The sequence below is a fragment of the Pipistrellus kuhlii genome, unplaced genomic scaffold, assembly GCF_014108245.1.
Source record: "Pipistrellus kuhlii isolate mPipKuh1 unplaced genomic scaffold, mPipKuh1.p scaffold_m20_p_3, whole genome shotgun sequence".
Classification (NCBI taxonomy): Eukaryota; Metazoa; Chordata; class Mammalia; order Chiroptera; family Vespertilionidae; genus Pipistrellus; species Pipistrellus kuhlii.
The window spans coordinates 128,352,129-128,373,260 of record NW_023425529.1 but is presented as its reverse complement, the minus strand read 5'-3'; the positions used below and the strand labels follow the sequence as shown (position 1 = coordinate 128,373,260).

Below are 21,132 nucleotides of genomic sequence, written 5' to 3'. Positions count from 1 at the left end.
ATATGACCACTCTGGTGGGAAAAGGGCTGCTTGTGTGTTTTTCTGTCTTCTCTATGCCATCAACAAGTTGCCCTTCACTCTGTCACTGAGGTCCCTCTGAAAGTAAGTCTCTTCTATTACTTGGGAAATAGAACACTTGCTGCCAGTAATTTTAAATTAATCTAAATCTATCTAGGTGTTTTTCCTCCCTATGAGGTTTTTATTTCAAATAGAAAGAATGCTTGTTTCTCTATTTCTAAATATTTTTGTTTCTCTGCCTCATTTAATCATCTCTCCCGCTACTCAAACTCATACTCAGGATCTCAGTAGTCTTTCCGATTTCTTGTAAGAAGTAACTTTCCCTACATTGTATTATGTGTTTCCATAATATACATCTTCTCCCTTCAAAAGGTTTTATCAGAGTGAAGTTTATTCTTTATTTCTCCAAGCATACTCATCAAGTCTTGCTCTTAATATTTAATACAGACTTTGAACATTAGAGACTATGACTATTTCTGTAATATGTGGGTTTAAGATTAATATTTTGCCACAAACACAAACTAAATTCTAATGTGAATGTCTAAGTTAAGAGCCATTTGTTCTTAAGTATATCTAGCCTACATAGTATGTGACAAATCTGTCAATTACACTGTGTTATCTTATATTAATACAGTCAGAAAAAAAGAATAGTCATCTTGGGTACATATACATAGAGCAAATAGTATTAGGAAGAGAAACTTGACTCTATCCAAAAGGAAAACACTGATAAGTTTCCTGGATCTGTGAAAATGCATTGCCCATACATAACACATGTATACACTCAGAATTACTCACACTCAGAGTAAATTACAAGCACAGATTTTAAGTTTTTAATCTAACAATTCATAATCAAAGTATAATAACATTTTAAAAATTGTATTGACATTACACCAATCCTTTAGTTAAACCTTTATGTTGGAAAGCATTAATACATTATGAATAAATAACTATAATAAATGGCCATTATACTGGCATATCTGATACACTGATTTTCTAAATCATATGTACTTACTTAGGAAAAAAAGTCTGAACAGTAAGAACTGTTTTGCAGGGGTTAAATCTCTCATTTTAAAGCAATATTTCAAATACAAATGCCCCATATATGTGAAAAAAATGATATGTGGACATAAGGGCCTAAGCCATTGGGGAATATTTTCTCTATACTAAAGAAACAATACTCACAAGAGGGAACTTTTACATCGTAGAGGACAATATGCCAATGAACACCTCGTCATATAAATGTTAGCCTTTTGAGTTATGAATTTCTATATGAATAAATATTTATGAACCTTTAAAATTTACTAGATATTCTTGCTATTTAAAAATACTCAAGTAAATGCAGATTTAGTGGGCCCATAAATCTTAATGTTACTTTTAAAGTAAGGTATTTCTCCTCCCTACCACCACCACTTACTCTCTCCTTCTTAGTATAAGCACAGCTTAGGTCTATTTATTTCTTCAGTAGAGTCAAGTGAAGGAAGCAAATGGATTGCATTGTAAAAGACAGTTATGGAGCGCGAATGTTCAGAGAGAACAGTGGGTATGACCATCAGGTAGCTATCCAACTGCTAAAAAGAATCTGGGTAAAGTGGACCCTCGCTGTGTTATTCCAGATGCCCATTTTCTCTTAATGTCATTAGACCAGGCAACAAAGCAGTTAGTGAATTTATGTAATGAAAGTAAAAGCTGTCAGGTAAATCAGCCTTTAAATGGCTAAGCTTGTAAAGTAATATAAACAAAAATAGGATAAAAGGCAATTTCTCAATTAATGTAGACCTTATGTAAATATTTTTTTCAATACCAACTGGTCTCTAGCATAATTTATATGAATCAAAGTGGCTTAAAGCAGGGAGAGTTATTAGTGCCAACTAGCTTATTCACTTAACACACATCCTCCTATATCAAGAATTGCATCCACAATCACCTAAACAGGTTACAATTTAGCCTCTATTTGAATAACTAAAAACCAAAACTCACTACCTAATAAAAGCTTTTCTTTATTAGGCAGCATTGCTTTTCCCCCTACTGATTTCTAGAGAGAGTGGGAGAGACAGAGAAACATTGTGAGAGAAATAGGTCAATTTCTTGCCTCTTGCAGGAGCCCCAATCAGGGCGATGGCCAGGGCCAGGGAGGAGCCTGCAACCAAGGTAGGTAGAAGCTTTTTAGATTTATAGGCCACTTTTTAGATTTATAGACCACTTTTTTTTATTTTTGTTTTTGGTGTCAGATCCTAAAAACTATAACCAAGGCTGATGTCAACAGGCTTACTGAATATGTTTTCTTTTAAGAGTTTTATGGTTTCATGTGTATGCATTTCTTAAATAATAAAAAGCTTTATTCTCTACCTGTTCATCAATTTATATTTCTACGTAAAGTGATATAATAACTGGGATTTGCTTTAAAATAATCCACCAGGGGAGTAAGTGAATGATATGAATGAAGTAAAGGTGAAAAAAAAAAAGATTAATGAATTGATAAGAAAATTCAGGTGATTGGTACATGAGACCTTACTACACTATTCCACCCATATTTGCATATGCTTTAATTTAACAGAAAAGGAAAAAATCCAAAGACAAGGAACAATTTAACGAGTTAGAAAAATTGTTTGAGAAAATCAGGGTAATTTGGCAGGTTGTATCTTAGAACTTTAATTGCAAATAAAACATTGATAATTTACAACTTTGCCTAATTAATGTTTTAAGAGGAAGGAATAAAGTATATGTGAAAAAACGACAACACAGAGCTGAAAAAAAATACACACACACACCTCAAATCCTCATAACATGCCATTGGATTAAAATAGAATGAGTGAAAATAAAAGCAGTCCAAACTAGGTGCATTGTGGAAGAATTTTACATCACATAGGTAGCAAAGTCAAATATATTTTTAATAAATGAACTTGATTATCAGTGATGCAAGCAAGAGAGTTCAGTGTATAAATATATGAACTTGTTCTATTATCAAAGACATTGCATGCTAAAGGCAAATCTAAGGGAACTTTGTTTTAAAGTTAAACCGCCATTAGTATAGGAAGGTAGATTTCAAGTATATATCTTCGGCCCAATTATGGTAAAAACAACTGAAAAGGATGGTGAGTCTTTGGGAAAAGACAGATTCTAGAAGGGGAGAAAAAAAAATAACAAAACAGCAACAAGGAAATGAGAATGTTACTGAGATTTTCCTATCACTGGAGATAACAATTAATTAAGTCATCTATTAAATTATTTTTCCTACGCCATTTATTGCTGCTCTAACATGCCAATGACACGCCTCAGAACATTGCCCTGGTGACTGCTGCCCTTGTAGCTGCAAGTTCCCTCCTACCTCTTTATTTGGGCCTCTTCTCAAATGTCACTCATCACAGAGAATTTCTCTAACCATATCATTTAAAATGATTGTTGCGGCTTCCTCAGCATTCTCTAATTCTTTCTTGCTTAATTTTCCTACATAATCATTAAATCCCATGACATTACTTACTTGTTTGTCTTTTCCCACTAGGAAGTAAACTGCACCACAACATCTAGACCTGATTGACAGTAGTATGAGCAGGAAAGATAATTAAGTAATCCACATTTTGGAAAGGAAAGAGTTAAGACCCCCTATTAACTCCAACATTTCTTTGGGAAATGATGGTTACTTCTTAAAGTGCAAAGGCAGAAAAATCACACAGGAAAATTATGTTATCTATATCTTCTTTAAATGTTAAGGAAAGAATATGAACAGCAATGGTATATGAAGTTCAATAACAGATGGTTTTCACTGGATTTAACATTTTGTTTCTAATATATTTTTACAAACTAAATTCACAAAATGAATTAAGTTGTGTTTTTGCATTTTATCAAAGAAACTATTACTTTCAAAAGCCTTCCTCTTGTCTTTAACACGCTCAGGTGTTACTGACTGCAAAATGCAAATAACCAAAGTTATGAATCTTTCATATACTGTGATCTCAAATAAACACAGGAATTCAACAAAGTGGGATCGCTGGTGACAACCTCACCGGCATTGAGTTAAATATTTATTATGAGAAGGGTTTTCTGTGTGCAAATAACTATTTCTCCTTAGGCTTATCTTTTTCTATTCCCTATTACTCAGTGATGAATTCTTGTTGGTTTAATATAATACATTTAGAATATTTTCCATTGCCCAAAATATTATCATTTGCTTTCTTTTGATAGACTAGGGGTGTTATCTATCATTGGCATCTTCAGACTTCCCCTAGTGTGGGAGAGTGACAGTGTATGAGACATTATCCTCTGGCCACTGTCTTCCCAGAGTGATCCTATATGTCCAGGTCAGGTAAAGGGAATAGAGGAATGCATCAACATTAAAAATTGGTAATATTTTAATACTATTAATAAATTACATTTAGAATATTTGTCATAATCACAAGGCTCACTCTGATAATTATGACCAATGGACAAAGATTTTGATAACATAATTATTGTCACAATTCTATCATTAATCAATCCAGGTAACAGTCTGAAATTGCCATCAGAGATCGTATTGTTAAAGTATGTGATTGTTTTTTAAGGGCAACTTTTAAGAATCCAGTTTTTCCTTGTAATTCATGAGCATCAATGCACTATTTTAGTACCTAAACAGCAGTGATAGTTGCTGTCTATATTATTTGATTTTATAATTTACTTATTAGCTAAGAGTTCCATAGTGTACATACTATTTCCCTTTAGATACAGGAGTGTAGAAAGGAGGTGATTATGATTTGTTGAATATCGTTTAAAGTGTATTTGCTGGGCCTTTTGATGAAAGATATAATTTATTTTCCCCGAGACCTTTAGTTCTTTTGAAGTATTATTAACTTCTGTTTTTCTGACTGGGAAACAGACTCTAAGAGACTCTTTCAAGTTTACACAGTTATTAAGTGCCAGAACAATAATTCAAATCCAGGGCTGGTTGCTCCAAGAGTAAGCTCTAGCTGTATCATGTTAATTTTGTTAATGCCCCTCTCATTTAGTAAAGATGGAAGATCCACCAATACATTTATCCTCTTGAGATCTTTCCTTGCTCTCTGTGTTAGTCTGCTCTTTTCTTCCTGGACTTTCTTCAATTCCATTATATTTTCTATCTACTGTTTTTCAAGAATCACAAATAATAGATACTACATCTTCATAAAAATGCACAAATATTTTGTTTTTTCTTATACACATTAAAGAAAATGTTATTTTTGACTTATTGAGAGTTTTAATTTCTTTATAAATCTTTTTTTTCCTCTTAGCTAATATTGAATTAGATCACTAAGAAAGAAAGTAGATTACAGATGGTATTAAATGTTTTATTCAGTTAATTTTCAATGATTCATGTTTTATTCAAAACTACACAATTTTCTCTGAAGTCAAATTATAAGGATAAAATGGACTACTAGTACTTTAGTGTTAGAGAAATTGTAAACTTTGCATTCAGGAAGTTTAAGTTACAGGCTAAATGCAGAATATTAGAAGAATGGAACACAATAAAATTGAGTTAATCTTCATGATAATCATAACTGTTCTGGTGGAAGAGTAATAGTTTAGAGATTACCCAGATACAATATCTGGGACCTAAGTCAACTGACATGATGCACTGATAATGTGGGATTCAAGTCAATAATTCTACTTAGGATATAATATTATTGGTTATGAACATAGTACCTCAACTTTGGCAGGAAGGGATCAATATAGTATGGTACTTTTAGAAATCTAGACCCTACTTCTGAAAATTCTAGAGACTAATAAAAATTTGTACAAGTTACATCATTGTCTTAATCTTTAGGTTAATAATCTAGAAAAGAATACTAACTTCCACTCTTTTCTCTCAAGATTACTTTATAACAGTGTCCTTTCAGTTCATTCATCATGCCAAGCTCGTCCCTCGCCCAGGGCATTTCCACATATATTTATTTTTCTTCTTGCTTTTCCTGTGATTCTCTTTGCCTCATTTGTCAGGTTTTAGCTTATTGTATGCCCTGTTTAAAGCCCTGTTTGCTTCTTGAGAACCAGCATGGTATACAGAGTGAGATGATGTTTGTTCAAGTGCTTTAAAAATGCAAAACCCAAGTCTGTAATTTATATCTAATTAATTTAATAAACACCAATTCTAATTTAAATCTCCTGAATTAAATTAAGATGGCACCTCTGTACGAAAGCAAGTTCAATACTGACCACATATTTTATGTCCAAAACTTATTACTGATGATTTTTGGCTTCATTATTGACTCTTTCTCTCAAGGAAATATTCCTGAATGATGTATTTAATTTGTGTGTGTTTTTATTGTTTAAAGTATTACAAATAGTAGTACATATGTCTCCTTTTCTTTTTTTTCCATTAACCTTTTCCCAGGCTCCCCTACCCTCCGGCATATGCCCCCCCGCCCCTGCTATAGTGTCTTATGTCCATTGGCTATGATTATATGCATGCATACAAGTCCTTCAGTTGATCTCTTAACAACCTAACTCTCCAGAGAATTCCCACTGTAATTTGACAGTTTGTTCAATGCTTCTCTGCCTCTGTATCTATCTTTTTCTTCATCAGGTTATAATGTTCTTTATTATCCATAAATGTGTGAGAACATGTAGTATTTTTATTTCACTGACTGGCTTATTTCACTCAGTATAATGGTCTCCAGTTCCATCCATATTGCTGCAAATGGTAAGAATTCCTTATGTTTTATATAGCAGTATAATATTCCATTGTGTAAATATACCATAGTTTTCTAATCCACTGATCTTCTGATGGGCATTTAAATTGTTTCCAAATCTAAGCTATTGTAAATTGTGCTGCTATGAACATAGGAGTGCATATATCCTTTCTGACTGGTGTTTGTTTTCTTGGGATATATTCCTAGAAGTGTTATTACTGAGTCAAATGACAGTTCCATTTTTAAATTTTTGGGGAAACACTATACTCTTCTCTAAGTGGCTGCACCAGTCTGCATTCCCACCAGCAGTGCAGAAGGGTTCCTTTTTCTACACATCCTTGCCAGCACTTGTCATTTGGTTATTTGTTGATGATAGCCATCCTGACAGGTGTGAGATGGCACCTCATTGTTGTTTTGATTTGCATCTCTCAGATGTTTAGTGACTGAGCATGTTTTCATATGTCCCTTGGCTTTTTGTATGTCCTCTTTTGAAAAGTGTCTATTTAGGTTCTTTGCCCATTTTTTGATTGGACTGTTTATTTTCCTTTTGTAAAGTATGAGTTTCCTGCAAATGTTGGAGATTAAACCCTTTTTGGTGATAACATTGGTAAATATGTTCTTTCATGCAGTGGCTTTTTTCTTGTTGTTTTGATGATGGCTTCTTTTTTAAAAAAAAAAGAAAATATATTTTATTGATTTTATTTACAGAGAGGAAGGGAGAGGGATAGAGAGCCAGAAACATCTATGAGAGAGAAACAGCTATCAGCTGCCTCCTGCACACCTCCCATCAGGGTTGTGCCTGCAACGAAGGCACATGCCCTTGACTGGAATTGAACCCAAGAACCTTTATTCCGCAGGCTGACGCTCTATCCACTGAGCCAAACTAGTCAGGGCTGATGATGGCTTCTTTTGCTGTGCAGAAGCTTTTTATTTTGATGTAGTCCCATTTGTTTATCTTCTCCTTAGTCTCTCTTGCCCTAGGATCTGTCTGTAAAGGTATTGCTACATGTTTTTGTGAATGATGTAAGTTGGTGATCTAGTTTCATTTTTTGCATGTATCTGACCAAATTTCCAAGCACCATTTGTTAAAGAGACTGTTTTGACGCCATTGTCAAATACTAATTGAATATAATGGATTGGGTAAATTTCCGGGTTTTCTATTATGTTCCATTGGTCTATATTTCTGTTCTTATGCCAGTACCAGACAGTTTTGAGAACTGTGGGGTGGTAATATAGCTTGCTATCTGGTATTATTATCCCTTCAACTTTGTCCTTCTTTCTCAGGATAGCTGTGTTATCAGTGTATAAAAAAAGCCATAGATTTCTGGGTGTTAATTTTGTGTCCTCATACATTGTCAAATTCATTTCTTATGTTCAGTAGTTTTTTATGAAGTCTTTGGGGTATTCTATGTATAGTATCATGTCATTTGTGAATAAGGACAATTTCACTTCTTTTCTAATTTGGATACCTTTTATTTTTTCTTCTTGTCTGATCACTATGGCTAGTACTTCTAGTACTATGTTGAACAGGAGTGGTGAAAATGAGCATCCTTGTCTTGTTCTTATTTTTATGGGAAATGAGTTTAGTATTTGCCCATTGAGTATAATATTGGCTATAGATTTGTTATATAGGGCTCTTATTATGTTGAGGTATGATCCCTCTGTTTCCACTTTGATGAGAGTTTTTATCAAGAAAGGGTATTGAATTTTGACAAATGCTTTTTCTGCATCAATTGATATTATGTGATTTTTGTCTCTCAGTTTATGTGATGTATCGCATTTATTGATTTGAGTATATTGTACCATCTTTGCATCCCCAGAATATATATCTAACATGGTCATGGTTTATGATCTTTCTAATGTGATGCTGAATCTGATTTGCTAGAATTTTGTTGAGAATTTTAGCATCTATTTTCATCAAGGATATTGGTCTGCAGTTCTACTTTTTTGTGTGTGTCTTTATCTGGTTTTAGGATTAGAATAATACTGGTCTCATAGAAAGAGCTTGGAAGTGTGCCTTCCTCTTGAATTTTTTTGAATAGTCTGAGGTGGATAGGTTTTAGTTCTTCTTTGAATGCTTGGTATAGCTCCCCTGTGAAGCCATCCAGACCAGAGCTTTTGTTTGCTGGAAGATTTTTTATCTCTGTTTCAATTTCTTTGGTAGTTATCGGCTTATTCAGGTTTTTTTATTCTCCTTGGTTGAGTTTTAGAAAGTTGTATTTTTCTAAGAATATGTCCATTTCATCTAGGTTGTCCATTTTGTTGGAATAGAGTTGTTCATAGTATTTTTTCCATACTCATTTATATTTCTGTGGGATCAGTTGTTACTTCACCTCTTTCATTTCTGATTTTGTTTATTTGAGTCCTCTCTCTTTGCTTCTTGGTGAGCCTGGCTAGAGGTACATCAATCTTGTTTTTCCTTTCAAAGAACCAGCTCTAGGTTTTGTTGACCTTTTATACTTTTTTTTTTTTTTTTTGTCTCTATGTCATTTATCTCCACTCTGATATTTATTATTTCCTTCCTTCTGTTTATGCTGGGCTTTTCTTGTTGCTCTCTTTCTAAGTCTTTGAGTTGTATGGTTAGATAATTTATTACCATTGTTGTTTTTTGTTTTGTTTTGTTTTTTTGAGATAGGCCTGTAGAGTTATGAAGTTACCTCTCAAGATTGCTTTCATTTTGACCCATAGATTTTGGATTGTTGTGCTTTCATTGTTATTTATTGCCATCATGCTTCTTATATCTTTGCCTGTGTCCCAATATATGGTCTGTATTTGCAAATGACCCATGTACACTTGAGAATAATGTATATCCCATGGCTGTGGGGTGAAAAGTTCTGAATATGTCAATTAATTCCATTTGATCTAGTGATTCATTTAGGACTGATGTTTCATTGTTGATTTTTTTGTTTAGAGGATTTATTCACTGATGTTAGTAGGGTATTAAAGTCCCCTACTATGACTGTATTGTTGTCAATCTCTCCCTTGATATGTTCCAGAAGTTTTTATATGTATTTGGGTGCTCCAGTTTAGGGTAGATATATTTTTACCAGAGTTATATCTTCTTGTTGAATTACTCCCTTTAGTATTATGAAGGGGCCTTCCTTTTCTCTTGTTATGTCCTTCACTTTAAGGTCTAATTTGTAAGGTATAAGTATTGCTACTTGAGCTTTTTTTTCATTTCCATTCACTTGAAAAACCTTTTTCCATCCCTTCACCATCAGTCTGTGTGAGTCCCTTTTGCTTAGGTGGGTCTCCTGTAGATAGCAGAAATATAGGTCATGTTTCCTTATCCACTCAACTATCCTATGTCTTTTGATTGGGGCATTTAATCCATTTACATTTAAAATTATTGCAAGGTACTTGTTTGTCACCATTTTTATTCTTTGTCTGTGTTCCTTCTTCACTTCCTATTTCTTCTTTTTACAGCATTAAAAAGAAGACCTTTTAGCATTTTTTGCATGGATGGTTTTGTGGTAATAAACTCCCTTAGTTGTTTTTTGTCTGCGAAGTTTCTGATTTCACCCTCAATTTTGATTGATAGTCTTGCTGGGTACAGTATTCTTGGATTCAGACCTTTCCTTTGCATGACTTTGTATATTTCATTTCCTTCCCTTCTGGCCTGATGTATTTCTGCTGAGAAATCAGTCACTATTCTGATGAGGGATCCTTTGTAGTTAACTTTCTGTCTCTGTCTGGCCACTTTTAAGATCCTTACTTTGTTATTGATGTTTGCCAATTTAATTATAATGTGCCTTGATGTTGGTCTTTTGGAATTCATTTTGTCTGGGACTCTGTGAACTTCTTGGAATTGTATGAGTTTTATCTTTTATATCAGGGAAATTTTCTGTCATTATTTCTTCAAACATGTTTTCTATTCCTTATTCAGTTTCTTCTCATTCTGGCACCTTTATTATGTGGATGTTGTTTTATTTTGTGTTCTCCCAAAGTTTCTTTAGGCTCTTTTCCTAGAGTCTAAAAGCTATTCTGTTTGGGTATTTTTTCATACCTTGTCTTTTAGCTCACTGATGCAGTCCTCCATTCCTTCTAGTCTACTATTGATGCTTTCTATTGAGTTTTTTATTGCAGCAATGCTATTTTTCATTTCTTCTTGTTTCTTCTTCATTTCCTCTTGGTTCTTACACATATTGTTGAGTTTGTCTTCCTTATGAACATTTTCAGGGATCTTATGACCATTTCTCTGATTTTTTTTTTTTAATCTTACATTTTGTTTGCCTCATTTTGTTTACTTCCTTTTCTTGTGATGCCTCCTTTTCTTTCATATGCGGGAGGTTTATTTGTCTCCCCATAATCACTCCTCTCCAGGTGTCTGGTTATGTAGTTCTCTCTCTTCTGTGTTGATTTAAAGGCACAAGATACAACAAAACAAGGCACAACACACAAGGCACTGAACCCAAATGTATTCACTATACTAATAACCCCAAATAAAGGTTACCATCAGAGAAAACAGAATTAGGGGATTAAAAAAAAAAGGGGTGCAAAAATGATATTGAGGAAAGGGGAAAAAAGTAAGAAAAAAAAGAAAGAGAATAAAAAAAGAAGGGGAAAAACGCCAATCGGGAGAAAACGCTAATAGAACAACAACAAAAACAAAAAAATAAATGCAAACAACCAACACCCAGAGATGAATGCAAACTGCAAACAATAACTAATAACAAGCAAAGAGCGTAAAAACAGAAGCAAAAAAGATAAACAATCACATAAACAAGGAAAACAAACTAACTAATCAAAAATCAAACAACCAACAACAATAGGACAGAGAGAAAGAAGGGCAAAACAAAACAAAATAAAACAAACAAACAAAAAAAGAAAAGAAAAGGGAAGAGAGAAAAACAATTTGGATAATGAATAAAGAGAAGAGAGATGTGTGTATGGACTTGGAGCAGGGAAGTGGAAATTAGACAGATAAGTAGAATTAATTTTTAACAGGGGGTAAAAAAATAGGGAAAATCTAAACCAGGAATGGGGTAAGAAGAAACAGTACAACAAAAGGGAAAAATTGAGGAGGAGAGTGTTGGCATAAAGGTAAAGTTGAGATAGAGAAAAATTATGCTAAAGGAAAAATTAAAATAGAATGTAGAACACTAATCCCAAAATAAACGAAAAAATAAAATAAAACTTAAAAAAGCCAAAATAACAGTAATAATAATACTAATTAAAAATAAAGTAACTATATAAAAAGGTAAAATCAAGTGAGAAAAAAGAAAAAAAATAGTTTCTTAAGTAAAAGATTAAAAAAAAATGTGCAATGGTTAAGGTCATTCACTTTCTCTACTGTTCTGCTTGGTAGGCCTGTTTGCTGTCAGGTAGCCAGGACAGTTTTGAAGTTCCCTACATTCCACTGTTCCTCTGTGTCATAAGCCACAATCCTGTTTTCATATAGGCAGTATTTCTTTATTTCTCAGCCTGCCTTTAGTTGTATTTACACAAGAGACAATTTGTGATTCAACCCCTGGGTGGCAGTGTTTCTGTATTGACATCTGGGCCTATAAGTCCTCTCTACCAAGTATTTAGATTTTGTTTTCCCTGCCACACTTAATACCAGTTTGGTGGAATGGACTGCCCCAGATCTGTTTTTTTTTATTGTTTCTCCCCACTGTGATCCCCAGGTTCCACAAAAACAACTTCACCCTGCAATCTCTGGGAGTGTTTTCAATTGGGAGATCCTATATATGGGGCTCAGTAATCAAAAGCAAGGATTTAAAGAGAGAAAAAAAAAAAAAAAAAAAGCCAGGGTAAGCTCGAGAATCCTGACTTTTTCTTCCAGCACTGTGCATGGCTCTGTACACATATCTGCACAAATGTTTTTCCCTGGCACTGCGCAGCAGGTATAGGGGTAGAACTTCAGGCTGCCTTTCTGTGCCCAATGCAGTTACAGGTTGATTTCTAGAGTTCCTTTCTGCCAGCATCCCTGTGGACCCCTTCCACATTCAAGGGCTAAGCTGACCCCAATGGCCTCGGATTTTGTGGGGTGCAGACTTCTGAAACTCTAGATTCAGCTGTGTGCATTTCTTCCTCTAGCCTGTATTACAGACTTCACCTTTCTCTAGATGATATACGACATTTCTGTGAAAAGGTACAGGGCTTGTCCAAGTCTGTGTATTAATATTTTGCTGCTTGAAATTGGTGTTCGTGGGTTTGCATCTGGTTTCTGGGTGTTGTGATTGTAGGGTTCTAGGGAATATCTGATTTCTTTCTAGTTGGAGGTATGGCTAGGCTTCTGATCACAGCCCCTCTCCCCTTCAAGATGGCACGGTCTCAGTGGCAGAGCTGGCCACTCCAGGAGAGATTTCAGCAGCAGTAGAGGCTGCCCAGTCAGGGGAGCCGATCTGGCAGTCCCCAATTGTCCATTGGTGTATAGCTGTCCCTCACTCACAAAAAGACACTCCCTAACATCCACGTTCTTTTTGTTCTCTCACTCACACACTATCTTGCAGCCTTCCTTCCCCTCAACAGCCATCTTTCCCCCAAACCCACCTTTAATTCAATTTTATTCTTGCATTTTTCAATGTAATTAAGGTGAACTTTAAAAAATCTTTATTTATAGATTATCTCCCTGCTTAAATAATTTCACTAATTTTCCATTATAGGTTCAATTAAATTTAAAACAATATTCTATGAGTTATAAAATTATCCTACTTCTTGTCCTCCCCTCTACAAATACTAACAGTGGCCTTTATGTTCTCCCAATGTCCTATGCTTTTTGCTACCTAAGTGGCTCTAATGTCTGCTTTATTGGGAACACTTCTCTAAGGATCCTATCTAAGTAGAGAAATGTCCATGCAGTGCCAGTTGCTATCTCACCATATTGATGACTTCATACCAAAATGTTCAGTTACTTATAGTTTTTCTCCCTTAAAAAAATGTAAACTCTGAGCGGACAATGGGAAGCCCTCTTCACAGTGCACATTACAGGAACATGACAAGCACTCAATTAATATTTGTTCCACAAAAGGATTCCAACAATTTAATGACATTGTCAAGTATTTAATCATTTCTACCTAAAAGTCAAAGTTATTATTAGAAAACTGTTTAAAACATCTTATATTGTGGTTTAGTCATAATTTAAAATATTTCTTTGTATGTGTGTTTTCTACCAAGATAACTCCCTATACCCTTCACTGCACAAAGCTGAGTACACAGCCAATTCTCAATACTAACTGATTGACTTATTGAAATATCCTGTAGTTTCAATTAGCTCTGCATGGCTACACATTTTTGTTAGTGTCAGAAATCTATAGCCAGAGTTTTCAATGCTTATATTGAAGGATAGCTTTGTAGCAGTAGATTATAAATAATGAATGAATCTTCTTTTAAACTTTGTTCTGTTGGATTCAGTGTCAATCTGAGATTTTCCAGTCAGAAATCTGGAAGTCAGAACAAAATTTGAAGCCTATACTGTTATAGAAATTGTTCTAATAGTCTATTGTATTCATACACAACATTAACAAATGAGAAAATATTCCTTTATTAAAAATTTCACTAATTAAGGTTTCTTAGCAAATTAAAGCTTTAAAAATTTAAATTATTTTGAATGAAATAGGAATATTTCATTTATATTATTATTAAAGGAATCTAAAACAGTAAAAAATTCAGCTTATATTCTTCCAACTCATCTTAGCAATATTTTAAAAATTTCAAGGCAAATTAAGGTTTAAAAAATTTGCATTGCTATCATTCCCATGCAAATCTAGCAGTTTGACTAATATACATAATTTATTCAGTTGACTAAATTTTTATTACAGATAAAATAGCCTAAAGTTCCCTTAGAATAATTTATCATTTCACTCACACTATCAAGAATTTACTTAGTGCACAAGATTTCTCTTAACTCCTCCCATCCTAATACCAATAATATTTTTGTAATCTCTAAATTACTTTATTTGCTAATAACTCATTATCCTCCCCTCTCACATTAGAAAGTAAATTCAAGAGATTTGCCAACTAAAACAAGCATTTTAGTATATTTCTCCTACCTAAAATGATTTTAGAATATACTTTAAATACAGCCATTTATGAATAGTGGCCATTCTTTAGTAAAATTATATAAAAAATTGACTTCAGTTTCTGTCAATCATTTGCAAACCTTCAAGACCATCAGAAAAACAATGTAGTGATTAATTAGGAATTATATTTTGTAAGAACTCAATTATACAGTAAGTTGTATTTTTAAAAAATGCTTGTGAAAATTGCAAGACCAACTATTGAAAGCTTTATTTTTAAAATTATGTTCAAACCAAGATGAAGGTCAGTTAATTATACAAATAATCTCCAGATGAATATAAATATCCACAATTTAAGCATCAAAAAAGTGGTAGTAGATGTTTTTGTAGTAGTAGATTTAATTCATACAAAAATCTAATAAAGCAGGCCTTGATTATTAACTTCCATTGTGCAGATGAGGAAGCTGAGAGTAAAAGAAATACCGTATTTTTTGGACCATAAGACGCATTTTTTCCCCCCAGAAGTGGGGGGGAAAAGTCCCTGCTTCTTATGGTCCAAATATAGCCTACACATATACTTTAAAAAAAAAAGTTTTTTTACTTGCCCGGCTCTGTGTGGTCTCTGTGTGCTTGCCCGGCTCTGTGTGCTTGCTGCAGCCACTGTCCATTCCTCCGTGCCCAGAGTGTCTGCCCCGCTCTGTAAACCCTGAGTGGTAGAGGAGTTCCCATGTATGGTAGTCAGCCTCCATGCCCTCGCTGCAGCCACATCTCCATGTCAGCCCAGGTGCGGTGTACGGTAACTGCGTAATCCAAACCGTAATCACCGCCTGTACCCCTTGCTGGCCCGTACTCCGTGCCCTGAAGAATGCCGCGTCTATTCCCCCAATCATTCCTCTCCGCCCTCTGTTGCCGTGCTTGACTACTGGGTAGGCGTACTGTAGATCTCCCCACCAGTAAACTCCGCCCTCCGCTGGATGTTCTGATTGATAACGCCGCTACGTCAGAATTTCTCTTCATACTATTATACCAGTAACTGTCAAAATGTTTGTACTGCAACAAACTTCATACCGGTATATTGTATTCAGAGACTTTCTGTGATACCAAACCAATAACATTTACCATAATGTAAAACACTCTCCAGCCTCTTCTCTCACCACTACAATGTGTAGATACCCATAAACTATGCAAAGAAAGCATAGAAAGTCTCTGCATGATTTATGGGTTTACACATTGTAGTGGTAACACTGAACTTTTTGTTTCAGAATCTTTTTTCTTCATTTCCCTTCTCTAAAAACTGGTGCGTCTTATGGTCCGGTGTATCTTATGGTCCGAAAAATACGGTAGGTGCATTTCCTAAAGCCATCTAGCTAGTAAGTAGCAGAAGAAGGTTTGGATTGACATAGTCTCATTCCCAATCCTGTGAGGTTTCCAATCTGCAATATTGCTTTCCATCAATATGCAAGTAGGAAGAATAGTACACATTGCCAAAACTGGTTTGGCCCAGTAGATAGAGTGTCGGTCTATGGACTGAAGGGTCCCAGGTTCGATTTCGGTCAAGGGCATGTACCCTGGTTGCGGACACATTCCCAGTAGAGAATGTGCAGGAGGCGGCTGATCGATGTTTCTCTCTCATTGATGTTTCTAGCTTTCTATCCCTCTCTCTTCCTCTCTGTAAAAACTCAATAAAATATATATTTTTTAAAAAGAATAGTACACATAATCCTTTGCCAGCATTGTAATTTAAATATTCTTATGCAAATCATACTTGCAAATATTTTCTAGAACTGCAATACATCTCTAGCTAGATTGTCTACTTCTCGATTCTTAACATACTTTTTGCTTCCAGGGCATATTGCACATGGTCATATAACAGTATAGCTATAATTATTTATTATCTTATTAGTAATACTATGTTATAATTAATCATTATAGGATGTATTGTTTTAAAATTGTTTGCTTACAATTCTATCTACTTACTGAGCTATGTGCATTTGTACTTGTATCTTCAGTCCCTTCACATCTATGTGCTTGGCAATTTAATAGTGCTCAATAAAAACTTATCAAATCACTGACACATACAGTGACAAAGCTGCCTTTTTTTTTCTTTTTTTACTGTTAATTAAGGTCTCTTTTTCTTTAAAATCCAAATCATGAACTCTTTAGAAATTATACCCGAAAAGAATCTGGTGTCAATATTTGATATGTGTCATAATATGCCCTTTGGTCAAACTTACTCATATTCATAATAACATATGCATAGTAACATTGGGTAACATGTGGTTAGAGGGACTCAAACAATAAGAAGATGCATTTACTCAGAACTAATCTGTATTGGATCATGCCAAAATACCTGAAATTATAAATTTACTTTCACATTACAATAATTGTTTTAAAAAATAATTATTTAATAGTAGATGCCCTTTAGAAATATAGACTTTTACAGAAGCCCAATTTATAAAATAAGATAAAAGCAAGTTATAGAACAGAATAAAATACTGTCTTTATTCAAACTGGGATACATAACCCAAGGTGTGAATGCTTGTGCTCTCCCTAACAGTCTTGACAATCTGTAAACAGTGATAATCCCTTTGGAGAAATGTAAAACAAACAAAAAATGCTTGTAAAAAGCATAGATTTTATTAAATTTTTATGAACTGTAAATTATATTATCTGGTAGGAATAGTCCATCAAATCTGAGTACGTATGTCTTAAATGATGTGAGCATCCCACATCAGTAAAAAGCTAGAAAATAAAAACCCAAAAAAGGGAGAAAAGGGTTATCTTTGAGGAGAAAAATATGGACAAGACTTTCAAAAACATAAGAGTCTTAAAAAAAAAAAACACCCACATATATATGAACTTTGAGGAAAATCTATTCCTGAACATTCTGGACCTTCCCAGGAATGCTAACAGTTATGGAACAAGCTTATGTCATCTCTTACTATCATCTCTTATGGCTTAACTAAAGGCTTGATGCATGAAATTCATGCAAGAGTAGGCCTGCCTTCCTTCTCCCAGCTGCCAGCACCAGCTTCCTTCTGGCACCCGGGACACAGGCTTTTCTCTCAGCCCCAGCTTTGTCTGGAAGGTCGTCTGGAAGGACGTTGGGTCTAATCAGCATATTGTACTTTTATTATTACAGATTAGCACAGCGTCCTGTTTCCGTTCCCTTGTCTTGCTTTCTTCTGGTTATTCTTAACGTGACTGCTAACGTGTTCTTAGGAAATATACCAGATGCCCTCACCACAGTTTTTTACATCCTACAACAGCTTTCCATTTCATTCAGAATAAAAACTAACGTTTTGCACTGACGAGTAGTAATCCATAAGCACCTCCGGCAATGCCCTCCCCCCTTTTTTGCCTCAGTCTCAGGTTCTCTGTCCTTTAAACATTCAAAAATTTAATATGCCTCAGGTTCCTTGCTTTTCTATAATCTCTGCCTGGGGTACTGCCCCATAAACACAAATAGAAGTGCTTTCACTTCTTCTTGGACACTGCTATATCTTATTATTAATAGAGCCTGGCAGATTTGTTAGATTTCAACCTCTTCTCTCCACCACCCTCCATTTCCTTTTCTGATTTAACTATCTCTATAGATGTCTTCATCATTTGATATTCTCATTTTCTTAAAATTTTATCTAAAAATGTATGTACAATGAGAGTATGGATTTCAGTTTAACTTATTTTTTTATTGACATATTCCCATTACTTTGACCAGAATTTGGCAAGCAATAAGTGCTAAATTTAAAAATGTATTTGAATGTCATGTATTGTGGCAATCTGAATACCTCCAGAAAATTGTGCCAAAGAGTTTAGAAAACAAATGTACAATAAAAGTAAACACACACACACACACACATACCAAACTTGGATACTTTTAATGTTCAATAATCTTGTAAAATAACTGCTTAGCATTCTGTTCTTTTTTATTTGATTGACTGCGATATGACTTTGGTCTCTTGCTTTACTTCAAAAACTACTAACATAAAAAAGAACAACCCTTTCATATCTATACTAATAAAAGGCTAATTAGACTGATCATTTTCCAGACATCCTTCCTGATGTCCTTCCAGAAAAAGCCACGGTGGGGGGGCCAAGACAGAGGTGGTTAGTGGTGACCAGACTGGCAGAGGAGAGCAGTTAGGGGCAACCAGGCCAGCAGGGGATGGCAGTTAGGGGTGACCATGCTGGCAGGGGATGGCAGTTAGGGGTGACCATGCTGGCAGGGGATGGCAGTTAGGGGTAACCAGGCCTGCAGGAGATGGCAGTTAGGGGAGACCAGGTCAGCAGGGGAGAGCAATTAGTGGTGACCAGGCTGTCAGGCAGGTTAGTAGTTAGGAATTAGTGGTCTCAGATTGCAAGAGGGATATCCAACTGCCAGACAGTCAGACATCCTCCAAGGGGTCCCAGAATGGAGAGGGTTCAGGCCAGGCTGAGAGACCCCCATGCACAAATTTCATGCACCAAGCCTCCAATATCTATCTATCTATCTATCTATCTATCTATCTATCTATCTATCTATCTGAGAGAGAGAGAGTAGAAGGGAGAGGAGAGAAAGAGATATTAGAACTCTTGTGAAGGAAATGGCACTTAATATTTTTTTCACTTAAGTTGGAGACGAATAAAATGGTGTCAAACATTTAGAAAATATGTTTGAGTAAACAATTAATGGATAGATGAATTTTTAATATAAATAAAGTTTATGAATTTAAATGTGAACACTTTAAAATAAATTTAAAAATTACAATCCCAGTCTTCTAGATATACTGCTAATGCATTGCCTCTTTCTTCAGATGAGTTGGCAGAATATAAGCTAAATTTTTACTGTTTTAGATTCCTTTAATAATATAAATGAAAGTACTAAAATATTCTAGAAACTATTTTATAATTCTATTTATGCTGATACCAAATAACTCCAGACACAAAATTTTATTGCACTTTACATATGTTTTTTGTTTGCTCTGTCACTATAAAGTATTATTCCTCTCCTATTAATAATTCAAAAATTTTCAAATTTTTTTTATTGATTTCCCATGCCACAACCACGTTAGGCATTGCAAATTCACTATTAAATAAGACATATTTTTATGATCTCTAGAACCATCCTAGCCTTGTAATGTAATCTCTATTTTTCCAGAAATTACTGCCCCAAAGAAGGAAACATTTTTTTGTTTTCAAATCTTGACACACACACACACACACACACACACACACACACACACACACAGTACCAGAAAGCTCACTTGTAAAAATGCTACAAGTCACTCTTTTATTAGTGAAGAGTAATCCTATATAATAATAGGCTAATATTCAAATTGTCTCTTAAGAGTTGGAGTTTGACCCACCAGGAGTTAGACATACACTGACCACCAGGGGGCAGTGTGGAACATGGAAGGTGTTGGGGACATGACACTGGCAGCAGGCAGCAGGCAGCAGTGGAGGCACAGCCATCACCAATGGGCCCCAAAGAGAGTGGGACCATGGTGGGATAGTAGAGGAGGTGAGTGGGTGGTGCCAGGGCAAAGTGGGTTTGAAGGAAGGCCCCAGCCAGTGGTGCAGCAGGCAGCTGGGGAAAGGGAGGCGCTGGCCAACTGCAGACCCTACCCAGCTGCTAGGGACCCTACCCAGGTACAAATTTCATGCACTGGGCCTCTAGTTTAGAGATAATTGCCAGCCTCCAAAGTCATAATCCCACAATTCATGAGAGAATGTTAAGAACCCCCAAATCAGCCGAAACCGGTTTGGCTCAGTGGATAGAGCATTGGCCTGCGAACTGAAAGGTCCCAGGTTCGATTCTGGTCAAGGGCATGTACCTGGGTTGTGGGCACACCCCCAGTAGGGGGCGTGCAAGAGGCAGCTGATCAATGACTCTCTCTCATCGATGTTCCTAACCCTGTATCTCTCTCCCTTTCTCACTGTGAAAAATCAATAAAATATATTTTTAAAAAAAGAACCCCCAAATCACTAGTGTATCCTTTTAAGGAATTTATTTTGCACATTATAGGAAGGAAAACATAGCAATGAAAGAGTGTCTGAGTCAGATAATAAAAAAAAATACCTGTGGCAATTACAGTCTTAAATTTATTTTCTTATATATTGTCTTTTATCATGCCTAACTAATGAGATTTTTATAAAGACTAAACGAAACAGTTGTCTGACTTTTAGTGGATGTCACAAAATTATAGTTCTCTTGGTTGTCCAGATCATTATTTAAGAAGAAAATTATGATACATTAAAAAAGACTAGTATATTTAAAGATAACTCACATTTAATCTAAGAGTCTATCTTGTATGAATACATTTACTTTTTACATTTTTTTTTACTATTGAATTTATTGGGGGTGACACTAGTTAGCGAAACTATAAAGGTTTCAGGTGCGCAATTTCACAACACATCATCTGTACACTGTACGGTATTGTGTGTTCACAATCCCAAGTCAAGTCTCTGTCCATACCATTTATACCTCCATACTCTCCTCCACTTTTCCTAATCCCCTTCCCACAGAAATCTCCACACTG

At 35.1% G+C, this 21,132-nt stretch overlaps 1 pseudogene; it reads right to left on the bottom strand.

Annotated features, from left to right (window-relative positions):
• LOC118729651 overlaps window positions 1-10,692 on the bottom strand; it is an 88,478-nt pseudogene extending 77,786 nt beyond the window's left edge.
• Window positions 10,693-21,132: the final 10,440 nt, after the last annotated feature.